Below are 15,405 nucleotides of genomic sequence, written 5' to 3'. Positions count from 1 at the left end.
ATATGATAGACAGAGTGCCTGATGAACTATGGATGGAGGTTTGTGACATTATACAGGAGGTAGTTATCAAGACCACCCCCAAGAAAAAGAAATGCAAAAAGGCAAAATAGTTGTCTGAGGAGGCCTTACAAATAGCTGAGGAAAGAAGAAACGTGAAAAGCAAAGGAGAAAAGGAAAGATATACCCATTTGAATGCAGAGTTCCAAAGAGTAACAAGGAGAGATAAGACAGCCTTCCTCAGTGATCAATGCAAAGAAATAGAGTAAAACAATAGAATGGGAAAGACTAGAGATCTCTTCAAGAAAATTAGAGATACCAAGGGAACATTTCATGCAAAAATGGGCTCAATAAAGGACAGAAATAGTATGGACCTAACAGAAGCAGAAGATATTAAGAAGAGGTGGCAAGAATACACAGAAGAACTGTACAAAAAAGAGCTTCATGACCCAGATAATCATGACGGTATGATCACTCACCTAGAGCCAGACATCCTGGAATGCAAAGTCAAGTGGACCTTAGGAACACCATTATAAACAAAGCTAGTGGAGGTGATGGAATTCCAGTTGAGCTATTTCAAATCCTGAAAGATGATGCTGTGAAAGTGCTGCACTTAATATGCCAGCAAATTTGAAAAACTCAACAGGGGCTACAAGACTGGAAAAGGTCAGTTTTCATTCCAATCCCAAAGAAAGGCAATGCCAAAGAATGCTCAAACTATGACACAATTGCACTCATCTCACGTGCTAGTAAAGTAATGCTCAAGATTCTTCAAGCCAAGCTTCAACAATATGTCAAACGTGAACCTCCAGATGTTCAAGCTGGATTTAGAAAAGGCAGAGGAACCAGAGATCAAATTGCCAACATCTGTTGGATCAAAGAAAAAGCAAGAGAGTTCCAGAAAAACATCTACTTCTGCTTTATTGACTATGCCAAAGCCTTTGTGTGGATCACAACAAACTGTGGAAAATTCTTGAAGAGATGGGAATACCAGCCTACCTTACCTGCCTCGTGAGAAATCTGTACACAGGTCAGAAAGCAACAGTTAGAACTGGACATGGAACAATGGACTGGTTCCAAATAGGGAAAGGAGTACATCAAGGCTGTATATTGTCACCCCACTTATTTAACTTATATGCAGAGTACATCATGAAAAATGCTGGGCTGGATGAAGCACAAGCTGGAATCAAGATTGCAGGGAGAAATATCAATAACCTCAGATACGCAGATGACACCACCTTTATGGTAGAAAATGAAGAAGTACAGAAGAGCTTCTTGATGAAAGTGAAAGAGGAGGGTGAAAAAGCTGGCTTATATTTAGCATTCAGAAAATGAAGACCATGGCATCCAGTCCCACCACTGCATGGCAAATAGATGGGAAAACAATGGAAGCAGTGACAGACTATTTTCTTGGGCTCCAAAATCACTGCAGATAGTGACTGCAGCCATGAAATTAAAAGACACTTGCTCCTTGGAAGAAAAGCTATGCCAAACCTATACAGCATATTAAAAAGCAGAGACATCACCTTGCTGATAAAGGTCCATCTAGTCAAAGCTATGGTTTTTCCATCATGTGTGGATGTGAGAGTTGAGTTATAGAGAAACCTAAGCACCAAAATGTTGATGCTTTTGAACTGTGGTGTTGGAGAAGACTCTTTTAGAGTCCCTTGGACTGCAAGGAGATCAAAGCAGTCAATCCTAAAGGAAATCAGTCCTGAATATTCATTGGAAGGCCTAATGCTGAAGCTGAAACTCCAATACTTTGGCCACCAGTTGTGAAGAATTGACTCATTGAAAAGACCCTGATGCTGGGAAGGATTGAAGGCAGGAGGAGAAGGGAACGACAGAAGATGAAATGGTTGGATGATATCACTGACTTGATGGACCTGAGTTTGAGCAAGCTCCGGGAGTTGGTGATGGACAGGGAAGCCAGGTGTGCTGCAGTCCATGGGGTCACAAAGAGTCGGACATGACTGAGTGACTGAACTGAACAATTTGTTCCTAATTTGGGGCAAAGAGCCTGAGTGTGTATTTAAGTGGGTGGTAAGAAAGCTGAGCGCTGAAGAATTGATGCTTTTGAACTGTGGTATTGGAGAAACTCTTGAGAGTCCCTTGGACTGCAAGGAAGTCCAACCAGTCCATCCTAAAGGAGATCAGCCCTGTGTGTTCATTGGAAGGAATGATGCTAAAGCTGAAACTCCAATACTTTGGCCACATCATGCAAAGAGTTGACTCATTAGAAAAGACCCTGATGCTGGAAGGGACTGGGGGCAGGAGGAGAAGGGGATGACAGAGGATGAGATGGCTGGATGGCATCACCGACTCGATGGACATGAGTTTGAGTGAACTCCAGGAGTTGGTGATGGACAGGGAGGCCTGGCGTGCTGCGATTCATGGGATCACAAAGAGTTGGACACGACTGAGCAACTAAACTGAACTGAACTGAAAGGACAAAACCATAAGATTTATTTGCACAATGAGATCAATCTGTTTCTGGTAGTCAGTCTTAGTTTGGGTCCCTCTAGTCCTCTAGGACCAGATTTTGAGATAAGAGAAGGACTTGAGTGCAAGTAGTTTGTTTGGTAGGTGCGGGAAAACATGAGTAGGAAAGGCGGGAAAACACTCAAGGAAGGTGAGGTGGCTATATATGAAGCCAGTGATATATCAAGACAGCCACTGCTATTGGTCACTGATCTTAACACCTCTGGGAAATTCTGAAAAAATAGTGTGAAATATACCTTGCCTTCTGGGGGAACAAGCTGGGTATTTACAGTGCAACTCCATTCAGCCGTTGATTTAGACTGTTCCCTGGGGTAGAAGTGTTAGTCACGGCAGACTTCCAAGTCTTCAAAGGTTCCTGGGCAAAGAACTGCAGATTCTGCCAGTTGGTATTTGCACAGGAGCACACTGAAGTAACAGGACCTGAGGGATATGGGCAGGCAACCAGTGGCACCTGGTCTAGACTGATAGTCCAGAATTTTTATTTTCATGATTTCCACTTATTTGGCACATGTAAAACCCTTAGCACATATTTCTCAAGCCCATTTTAAGTAATCAGAGTTTACTTTCTTTTTATTCTTTTTGGAAAATAAAATTTCTGAATTACAAAATAACTTGACATGATTAATCTTTATATGCAAATACTTAATTTATCAGTGACAGGATTCATTGAAAACTAGTCTTATCAAGTAATACTTCAGTTCAGTTCAGTCGCTCAGTCGTGTCCGACTCTTTGTGACCCCATGAATTGCAGCATGCCAGGCCTCCCTGTCCATCACCAACTCCCGGAGTTCACCCAAACCCACGTCCATTGAGTCGGTGATGCCATCCAGCCATCTCATCCTCTGTCGTCCCCTTCTCCTCCTGCCCCCAATCCCTCCTAGCATCAGGGTCTTTTCCAATGAGTCAAATCTTCGCATGACGTGGCCAAAGTACTGGAGTTTCAGCTTTAGCATCATTCCTTCCAAAGAACACCCAGGACTGATCTCCTTTAGAAGGACTGGTTGGATCTCCTTGAAACTTCAGGGTGTTGTGTATTTGGCCAAAACTATTTTAGTAAATTCTATTATGGCCCTGCTATTTTGGATCAGAATTTATTTTTAACTGGAGAATAATTGCTTTGTACTATTGTATTGGCTTCTGCCATACAACAACATGAATCAGCCATAGGTAATCATATGTCCCCTCCCTCTTAAACCTCCCCTCCCCCACCTCCCACCCCACCCCACCCCTCTAGGTTGTCACAGAGAACCATGTTGCACTCCCTGTGTTATATAGCAGCCTCCTATCAGCTATCTATTTTACATATGGTAATGCGTATGCTACTCTCTCAGTTCGCCCCTCCCTCTCCTTCCCCTGCTGTGTCCACAAGTCTGTTCTTTATATCTGTGTCTCTGTTCCTGCCATGTGAATAGTTTGTCAGTACCATTTTTCTAGATTCCATATATATGAATTAATATATGAAATGTTTCTCTTTTTGACTTACCTCACTCTGTATAACAGGGTCTAGGTTCATCCACCTCAGTAGAACGGACTCAAATGCATTTCTTTTTTGTTGTTGTTCAGTTGCATCCGACTGTTTGTGACCCCATGGACTACAGCACACCAGGCTTCTCTGTCCTTCACTATCTCCTGGAGTTTGCTTAGACTTATGTCCATTGAGTCAATGATGCCATCCAACCATCTCATCTTCTGTCACCCCGTACTCCTTCTGCTTCAGTCTTTCCCGGCATCAGGGCCTTTTCCAATGAGTGTGCTCTTCACATTAGGTGACCAAATTATTGAAGCTTCAACTTCAGCATCAGTCTTTCCAATGAATATTGACGATTGATTTCCTTTAGGATTGACTGGTTTGATCTCCTTGCTGTCCTTTTATGGCTGAGTAATATTCCATTGTATATAATCACAACTTCTTTTCCATCCATCTGTCGATGGACATCTAGGTTGCTTCCATATCCTAACTTGTAAATAGTGCTGCTATGAACATTGGGGTACAAGTGTCTTTTTCAATTATTATTTTCTCAGGGTATATGCCCAGTAGTGGTATTGCTGGGTCATATGGTAGTTTTATTCCTAGTTTTTAAAGGAACCTCAATAGTGTTTTCCATAGTGGCTGTATCAATTTACATTCCTACCAACAGTGTAAGAGGGTTCCCTTTAAAGCTTAGAATAGACACATGTTAACCTGCCTGTAAAGAATTGTAAAGTGCTAGAGCTCAAACTAGCCATACAGATTATATAATCAGGGCTCTTGCCACCTGTTAGTTATATAGCAGATGAGGAAACATAAGATCAGTGAGAACCACTTGCCTAAAGTTGTGAAACTAGTCTTTTCTTTCTACAATCCAATATAAAACTGGAGAGAACTCTCAATCCAGGATAAAATGCTTTGCTTTTCTGGGACTGAGGATTAAATTATAAACTTCTAGAACTAATACAAAGGTTTCTGCATCTAGAGTTGTTGGCTGTATCTTGGAAGTTAAACTAGTTGTTCCTGGGCTTTCTCACCACAATGATAGGGTTCCCTTATCCTGATATCTCATATATATGATTCAGATGGTGTACTTACTATTTTTTTATTTTATTTTTTATTGGTTTCTTCTTTTTTTAATATAAATTTATTTATTTTAATTGGAGGTTAATTACTTTACAATATTGTATTGGTTTTGCCATACATCAACATGAATCCGCCACGGGTGTACATGTGTTCCCCATCCTGAAGCCCCCTCCCACCTCCCTCCCTGTACCATCCCTCTGGGTCATCCCAGTGCATCAGCCCCAAGCATCCAGTATCATGCATCGAACCTGGACTGGCGATTCATTTCATATATGATATTATACATGTTTCAATGCCATTCTCCCAAATCATCCCACCCTCTCCCTCTCCCACAGAGTCCAAAAGACTGTTCTATACAACAATGTCTCTTTTGCTGTCTTGTATACAGGGTTATCGTTACCATCTTTCTAAATTCCATATATATGCGTTAGTATACTGTATTGGTGTTTTTCTTTCTGGCTTACTTCACTCTGTATAATAGGCTCCAGTTTCATCCACCTCATTAGAACTGATTCAAATGTATTCTTTTTAATGGCTGAGTAATACTCCATTGTGTAATATATACCACAGCTTTCTTATCCATTCATCTAGGTTGCTTCCATGTCCTGGCTATTATAAACAGTGCTGCAATGAACACTGGGATACACGTGTCTCTTTCAATTCTGGTTTCCTCGGTGTATATGCCCAGCAGTGGGATTGCTGGGGCATCTTTTCATGTGTTTGTTAGCCATCTGTATGTCTTCTTTGGAGAAATGTCTATTAAACATAGGTTTGATTTTCATCATCTCCATACTCTTTGCACCCAGTCTGCTGGCCTCATTTTGCATTCAGCACTCTGCTTTGGTGTTTGAGTTCTTATTAACTTTATTTCCAGAAAATTCCTTGGACAAGCTTCTATTATAAACGCTTTCTATTAAAACTGAGAAGAGTAAGGCGTTTAAGCAAGTGGGAATACTTTAAATTATCTCCATCTTGGTTCCTTTTAGACAGTTAAGATGTACAATAAAGCAACATAGATTGAATGCCCAGACATTTAAATATGGACTCTCTTTTGATTTTACTCATTGTTGCATGCCTCTCAGCATTGAGCCTGTAAAATTTTTCTTGGGAAATCTTTAAGGTCTATCAGAATTATTAAATAAAAACAAATCCCCTTAGATGATAAGAAAAATTTTAACTATTAAGAGAAAAATCTTTTTTTTTTAAGATGACTCTAAATTAAAAAGTGTTCTCAAACAAATGGAGTAATCTAAATATTAAAAGATGATCAAAAAGAATCTCAACTATGTGGAAGCTAAGAAACTCGCTCCCAGATTATTCTTTAATCCAAGAGAAGACAGTGAATACTGCAAACTCTTTAGAAAGCAGTTTAATGAGACACATCATACACAAACCTACAGGTTGTAATTAGAGTCCTAATGCTTACCTCAGAAGAGAAAGCAAAAAATTAAAGAAGCCAGAAAAAAGAAAAAGCAAGAAGAGGAAAAATAGAAAAGATATTATTTATGAAAAAAGAGAGCAAAAAATTTTTAACTGCTGGAGAAGATAAATGCTCATCTGGTTCTTTGAAAATGGCAGTAACATTGTTATCCCTTAAAGTCTATTAAGAAAAATAATAGAGTATAAAAATATTGAAAATGACCAAAGAGAAGCACATATTTATTTATTGAATCATTAATTTATGGAGTGGGAACTATGTGCAGGGCATTGTACTGATAAGCACCGTATTTCATCTAATCATCAAGAATAGCCTTCTGAGATGGGTACTACTTTTATCTTCATGTTACCTGTGAAGAACCTGAGGCTTAGCAAGATTAGCGAGAATAAGTAATGTGTGCAAGATGACACAGCTAGAAGTCAAACCCAGGTTATCATATTCAGCATCTTCATTCCTAACCATTGATTGGAGATGGTGGTTCTTATTTATTTATTTTGAATACCATTCTAATGGGAGGGCTTCCCTGGTAGATCAGGTGGTAAAGAATCTGCCTTCAGTGAAGGAGACCTGGGTTCAATCCCTAGGTTGGGAAGATCTCCTGGAAAAGGGAATGGCATCCCACTCTAGTATTCTTGCCTGGAGAATTCCATGGACAAAGGAACAGGCTACAGTCTATGGGATTGCAAACAGTCAGACCTGACTGAGGGGCTAACATAGACACACACATAGTTTTATTGGGAAACCTCAGTGTGGGTTCTATAAATCTCCCTTCTAAGAATTGTAACGAGAGTTTTAAAGTATTTTTTAGTTAAAGAAAGTTTCCAGGAAAAAACTCCTACTGAATGGCATCAGACTTGTTAAAAGTTTGTTGTTGCAGATGCATGGAAGTATCTTTTGAGTAACCCTACAACAAATATGGGATATTTAGTAATGGCACCCTCCTCCAGTACTCTTGCCTGGAAAATCCCATGGACAGAGGAGCCTGGTGGGCTGCAGTCCACAGGGTCGCAAAGAGTTGCACACGACTGAGCGACTTCACTTTCACTTTACTGCATTAGAGAAGGAAATGGCAACCCACTCCAGTGTTCTTGCCTGGAGGATCCCAGGGATGGGAGAGCCTGGTGGGCTGCTGTCTATGGGGTTGCACAGAGTCAGACACGACCAAAGCAACTTAGCAGGAGAAGTATCGGTTGGGGTAGTGAATCCGAACTCTTTCAGCTCCAAAGTTTTGTCCTTCCTCTAGTTAACAGGATGAACTTTGTAGGAGGAGCTGCTTTCTCTCACCTGTAGAGTCTGATTGTGCCTCTGGTGGAGGGGGGAAATTAACAACTAGTGGGAATTTCAGTAACATGAATTCTTCAAAATTGGATTTCTTCCTCCCTCTACTAGAAAGTCTTTTTAGGACTAAGGATAAAACTAAGATTTAATGAGCACAAAAATCCTATGATCATCATTGAGACTTTAAACTGGAAAGATTATTTACTAAAATTACAATATTTTTCTCTTGACACTTAAAATACTCACTGCTTTGAACAAGCAGTTTCTGAATCTATTCAACTGTCTGCTTATTTTCTTGTTAATGCAAACCATGAATATGTTATCTGAATCTAATTTAACAATTTGAGCTTCCATTAACACCTCAGATAAAAGTGATAAGCTCTCTCAGCACAATGTATAAATCCTTTCAGGATAAGGTATGGTGTTTTAAATTCTAGATCTAGCTCAGTCATGTCTGACTCTTTCCTGACCCCATGGACTGTAGCCCTCCAGGCTCTTCTGTCCATGGAATTCTCCAGGCAAGAATACTAGAGTGAGTTGCCATTTCCTTCTCCAGGGGATCTTCCCCACCCAGGGATCGAACCCGCGTCTCATGTGTCTCCTGCATTGGCAGGCAGATTCTTTAGCACTGTGCCACCTGGAAAGCCCTGCTTTAAATTATGCAAGTACAAATCCCTAACATTTAAATAAAAATATTCTCCTTATTTCCAGATACTTTTTTGATAAAAGAAAAGGTGTTATAGAAATAAAGTCAAATAATTTTGGAAGGAACATAGGATCTGTTCCTTGATTGGGTGCCAATGACTATCTGGCTTCAGTGAAGGGAACTATCCAAAAATTTCCCTTGGAGAGTAGTAAAACATTTAGAGCAAAATAGTAAAATGCATTAATCAGTTATTAATAGGGTAGCAAATATCATGGGTATTAAATCAAGCATCTGATTAAGTAATAAATATTGAGTTGGCAAAAAATATTATATATAGAGAGAGACCTTCACTGTAACCTACTTATGTCAAATCCTTGTCTTGGTTTTCCTTATGCACTTCAAGTGCTTAGCAAGCACGGGCACATAGTAGGTCTTCAAATACTTGGTTGAAAGAAGAAAAATACCCTAGTGAAATATGCTAATGCAGAGCAAACATTTTAGATAAAAGTCAGAAAGGATTTTCTCTATTTGTTGGGATCTGCTGAGAACTAAAACATGTAATAAAGTTGGGTTTTCTCAGCATGCTGAGTAGCTCTGAAGAAAGGCACAGATGTAATCGTGGGTTAGAAATTTTTTGCAACAGTAATGAAGCCAATAAACTTGGAAGATTAAAAGAGATTCACTTCTAAAGAATTACAGTGGACCTTGTTAACGGAATTAAATTATATATCTAATCTTTTTTAAGTCAAGTGGCAAAAGGCTTCTTTTCTATCAGATTAAATTGGAAAATTCTCATTTAGACCACCATGGCATATCAGATAATGAAAGTATTTCTCTCAAGCTTGTGAGACTTTTAAATCTTGTTTCCTTTCAGTGGAATATAGGTTTTTAAAGGGAAAGTTAATATTCTTAATTTTCCAGAAATATGCAAAAGTCAAATCAAAATGCCCCATGGAAAAAAATGGGTACATAGGAGAACTAAAATCTTAGAATTTTGCAGGTGATTAATTAAAAGTATTTTTAGCTGAGTCCTCCATAATCAGAGCTCATCAGACTATTGACTACATTAAAAGAGCTAAGTAATTAAAAGAAGTAAACATTACAAGTTAAATTTATCTCATCTCCATGATTATCCTGGCCCATATTGTAACTTTTGTGACTTCCTGGGATGTAACTTTTAGATCCCACAATCATGTACTTGTGATTTGCTAGAACTTTGCAAATATTAATACTTGCATTTTCTAACAAACTAACAAACTTCAGATATAGATAAAACCAATCTCAAGTAACAGTATTGGAATATGTTGTTCTTGGAGGGAAAATCTTAGCCAAAAAACATAACAGTTTAACATTTAACTTATTCTGACTTAAAAAATGGCATTTCAATAAATGAGTAAGGCTTTAAAGAAGAAACCATTGTTTCTCCAAACTTAAAATTGAAAATACGATGGAAAGAAAAATTGGGATAAATTACTAGTGGGCAAATTTTTTACATTATGTAAACTATGTATAAACTTGTAGCTGTTGACATCTATATAGCTTGCTTACAGTGATTGTAACCTTTTGAGAAGTTCCAGTGGATGAGTCTTAATTTTATAAGGGCAACTTGGAGAAATTATGCTTTTGTGACCCTTCATGTAAAATCCAAAAATCCTTGCTCTGACCCACCTACCTATTCAATAGTTTGCTTAATAAAGGATTATGCCAGGGCAATCAGTAGCTAGATCTTAAGACCAATGAAGGCTTGGTGAAAGGAAGATCTTATCAGTTGATGTCCAAATAGCTTGGAGTCTGTTTGATCTAGGTCAGGTGAAAATCTAGGCTCAATGACTTTGTTTTCTTTATTATGTAAGCACTTTTTTAAAATTAGGAAAGTTTATGTTCACTGTTTCCAGTGAAAAATAAGCAAAGATACATAAAAAGAGACACTATTTCTCCCAGCCTACTCCTTTCCTACCCTAAAAAATGTTATTGGCATAGCTTTCTGCTTTTACATACAAAATTATAAGTTCATGTCAAAAAAGTAAATGCTGTATAGATGTTTGCTTTGTTTTAATACATCACATTAAATATATGGCTCTGAAATGTAATCTTCTTATTTAGCAATATAGACTTCTCAAGGCAATTGATATAGAGCTGGCCAATGGATGACTTCTTAAGACACAGATTACTAGGCCTCATTCTCACAGATTCCAATTCAGTAGTCCTGGTGTGGGGCCAGAGAATATGCTTTTCTAGCAAGTTGCTGGGTGATGCTGAGTTCAAAGGCCACACTTTGAGAATCTTTGCTCTAATCTATTCTTTGGTAGCTATGGACTATTGCATGGAGGAAACGTGCTGTAATTTATCTAAGCACTTCCCATATTGTTGTCTCTTTATTTTTTGTTTTAATCTTTCACTATGGTGTTGCAGTAGACATCTTTGTTCATAGAAAAGATGGATTTTTATTTTTTCTATGTTCTGTTCTGTGGCGGTGATTTCCACCATTCTGTACTCCAGGTCATTCTGTCTCAGTTATTCTGCTATTGATTCCTTCAGTGTATTATTCATTTCTGTTTGTTCTTTGGTTTTTCTAGGTCTTTGGTAAACATTTCTTGCATCTTCTCCATTGTTTTTCCAAGATCCTGAATCATCTTCACTATCATTATTCTGAATTCTTTTCTGGAAGGTTGCCTATCTCTACTTCATTTAGTTGTTTTTCTGGGGTTTTATCTTGTCCTTTCATCTGGGACATAACCTTCTCCTTGTTCATCCTGATGAACTTTCTGTAATGTGGTTTTTGTTCTAGCCACTGTGGGATTGTAGTTCTCCTTGCTTCTTCAGGATTTTCATTTCTAATGGATAGATTCCCAAAATGAGATTCATAAGTCAAAGGTAAAAAACATTTACAATTTTAATAGCTTTGCCTGATTACTCTCCAAGAGGGATCATTGCAATTCACAAATTATTTCCTATCAGAGGTTATATATCCTTTTTTTTCCCATCAGTGCTGTGTTCTTACTATATCATTATTTCTATATGATATGAATTAAAAAAATGACATCTTATTGTTATTATTTGCATTCCTTTAAACCGTAGAGAAGTTGAGAAAATTTTTGTATATTTATTTGCCTTTAGAATTTCTTCTTTTGTCTTTGCCTTTGTGTCACTTTTACCTTCAGTCACTTCTCTTTTTCTTAATTATTTCTGGAGATCTTTTAATACAAGGAATATTAACCCTTTATCTGACATAGGTATTAAAAATATTTTCCTGTTTCTCATTTCTCTTAAATTCTGCTTACGGTATGTTTGCCATGAAAGGTGCTTAATTTTTACATAATGGAATATTACATAAGGCTTTTAGGCATTATCCTTATCCTTGCTTAGGATAACCTTGTGTCACACAAGGTTATACAAATACTCTGCCTAAATTTCTTGTAATGTTTTAACTATTGTATATTTTGTGTTTAAATACTTACATCATCTCATCTGGAATCAATTTTACTTCACAATGTGAAATTGGGGTACAAGTGGCAATCCTTTCCCCACTTCAGGGCCAGGGCATTTTTATCCTTTGTGTAATTTCCTTCAGGCCTCTAGGTCAGAAGACCACATGCACCAAGTGGACAGGTGTGATCTTTATGGAAGAGAAGCCCAGGCATCTGTTTGCTGATTTTCTTTGAGAAACTAAGAAACCTGAAGCATCCTTGGAAACCCCAAACATAGGTAAGTCCTCTCCCCTGGGTCTGATCCCTTGGCTTAGATCATAAATGAGAAAAGTTTCCAGCTGATTCTCAGACCCTGAAGACACCTTACAAGTATTATATGTCCTGCTCACCAGCCTCCCATCTTAATATGGTTATTACTTCAGTTCAGTTCAGTTCAGTCACTAAGTCATGTCCGACTCTTTGCGACCCTATGAATCACAGCACACCAGGCCTCCCTGTCCATCACCAACTCCCGGAGTTCACTCAGACTCACGTCCATTGAGTCAGTGATGCCATCCAGCCATCTCATCCTCTGTCGTCCCCTTCTCCTCCTGCCCCCAATCCCTCCCAGCATCAGAGTCTTTTCCAATGAGTCAACTCTTCGCATGAGGTGGCCCAAGTACTGGAGTTTCAGCTTTAGCATCATTCCTTCCAAAGAAATCCCAGAGCTGATCTCCTTCAGAATGGACTGGTTGGATCTCCTTGCGGTCCAAGGGACTCTCAAGAGTCTTCTCCAACACCACAGTTCAAAAGCATCAATTCTTCGGTGCTCAGCCTTCTTCACAGTCCAACTCTCACATCCATACATGACCACAGGAAAAACCATAGCCTTGACTAGACAGACCTTTGTTGGCAAAGTAATGACTCTGCTTTTCAATATGCTATCTAGGTTGGACATAACTTTCCTTCCAAGGAGTAAACGTCTTTTAATTTCATGGCTGCAGTCACCATCTGCAGTGATTTTGGAGCCCCCCAAAATAAAGTCTGACACTGTTTCCACTGTTTTCCCATCTATTTCCCATGAAGTGATGGGACCGGATGCCACGATCTTCGTTTTCTGAATGTTGAGCTTTAAGCCAACTTTTTCACTCTCAACTTTCACTTTCATCAAGAGGCTTTTCAGTTCCTCTTCACTTTCTGTCATAAGGGTGGTGTCATCTGCATATCTGAGGTTATTGATATTTCTCCCGGCAATATTGATTCCAGCTTGTGTTTCTTCCAGCCCAGCGTTTCTCATGCTGTACTCTGCATATACGTTAAATAAGTAGGGTGACAATGTATAGCCTTGACGTACTACTTTTCCTATTTGGAACCAGTCTGTTGTTCCATGTCCAGTTCTAACTGTTGCTTCCTGACCTGCATACAGATTTCTCAAGAGGCAGGTCAGGTGATCTGGTATTCCCATCTCTTTCAGAATTTTCCACAGTTTATTGTGATCCACACAGTCAAAGGCTTTGGCATAGTCAATAAAGCAGAAATAGATGTTTTTCTGGAACTCTGTTGCTTTTTCCATGATCCAGCGGATGTTGGCAATTTGATCTCTGGTTTCTCTGCCTTTTCTAAAACCAGCTTGAACATCAGGAAGTTCACAGTTCACGTATTGCTGAAGCCTGGCTTGGAGAATTTTGAGCATTACTTTACTAGCATGTGAGATGAGTGCAATTGTGCAGTAGTTTGAGCATTCTTTGGCACTGCCTTTCTTTGGGATTGGAATGAAAACTGACCCTTTCCAGTCCCGTGGCCACTGCTGAGTTTTCCAAATGTGCTGGCATATTGAGTGCAGCACTTTCACAGCATCATTTTTCAGGAGTTGGAATAGCTCAATGGGAATGCCATCACCTCCACTAGCTTTGTTCATAGTGATGCTTTCTAAGGCCCACTTGACTTCACATTCCAGGATGTCTGGCTCTAGGTGAGTGATCACACCATCGTGATTATCTGGGTCGTGAAGATCTTTTTGTATAGTTCTTCTGTGTATTCTTGCCACCTCTTCTTGATATCTTCTGCTTCTGTTAGGTCCATACCATTTCTGTCCTTTATCGAGCCCATCTTTGCATGAAATGTTACCTTGGTATCTCTAATTTTCTTGAAGAGATCTCTAGTCTTTCCCATTCTGTTGTTTTCCTCTATTTCTTTGCATTGATCTCTGAGGAAGGCTTTCTTATCTCTTCTTGCTGTTCTTTGGAACTCTGCATTCAGATGCTTATATCTTTCCTTCTCCTTTGCTTTTCGCTTCTCTTCTTTTCACAGCTATTTGTAAGGCTTCCCCAGACAGCCATTTTACTTTTTTTCATTTCTTTTCCATGGGGATCATCTTGATCCCTGTCTCCTGGACAATGTCACGAACCTCATTCCATAGTTTATCAGGCACTCTATCTATCAGGTCTAGGCCCTTAAATCTATTTCTCACTTCCACTGTATAATCATAAGGGATTTAATTTAGGTCATACCTGAATGATCTAGTGGTTTTCCCCACTTTCTTCAAGGAGTTCATGATCTGAGCCACAGTCAGCTCCTGGTCTTGTTTTTGTTGACTGTATAGAGCTTCTCCATCTTTGGCTGCAAAGAATATAATCAATCTGATTTCGATGTTGACCATCTGGTGATGTCCATGTGTAGAGTCTTCTCTTATGTTGTTGGAAGAGGGTGTTTGCTATGACCAGTGCATTTTCTTGGCAAAACTCTATTCGTCTTTGCCCTACTTCATTCCGTATTCCAAGGCCAAATTTGCCTGTTACTCAGGTGTTTCTTGACTTCCTACTTTTGCATTCCAGTCCCCTATAATGAAAAGGACATCTTTAGAAAGGGTATTTGCAGTGAATCAAGAATCTGTGTTCGAGCTACTCTCGTCTCAGAACACAAATACTATACAGTTAACTACATCTTTATATCAATGAGGGAAAGTTAGCAAATAAAGATTAGCAGAAAGGAGGCGGAAAAACCCACCCATATTTCAAGCATCCTGATACTCTTAGCCTCTTGATGTATACTCTTAGCCTCTTTTCAGATTATACAAATAAATCAATAATAGACAAATAAACATGTAAATTTTAAAATAGCACTTTCCTTTTTTTTTTTAATCTTCTCCTCTATTTTTTTTTTTTTTTTTGACATTTAGATTGCTGCCAGTTCTTTGTGGTCATGTATACAATGAGATACACATCATCTCTAATTGCATTTTTGTGAAGGTTTATTGTTTCTTTAGTAAAAATTTCTAGGATGGTATATATTCATATTTAAAATGTTTCCAAATTACTCTCCAGGAAAATTCTTGTTTACTTTCCCATTGGCCATGAATGAAAATGCCCATCTGTCCATATAACTCTACAGAAAAAAGTTTGTGTCACCAAATGCAAACCCAGCTTCTTTTTAAAAGTCCTTTGTTCCTTGTTTAGGCTTTAGTGGCTAAGTCAAAGATCTCTCTTTGTAAATGTCACATTGAACTTGAAAATATATGGGTTATTTTCAAATATCTTTTGATATTTGTGCTTCTCTGATGGCTCATCTGGTAAAGAATCTGCCT

The sequence above is a fragment of the Bos javanicus genome, chromosome 7, assembly GCF_032452875.1.
Source record: "Bos javanicus breed banteng chromosome 7, ARS-OSU_banteng_1.0, whole genome shotgun sequence".
In the NCBI taxonomy this organism is placed as follows: domain Eukaryota; kingdom Metazoa; phylum Chordata; class Mammalia; order Artiodactyla; family Bovidae; genus Bos; species Bos javanicus.
The sequence above is the reverse complement of the archived record's forward strand: the minus strand, read 5'-3'. Positions refer to the sequence as shown.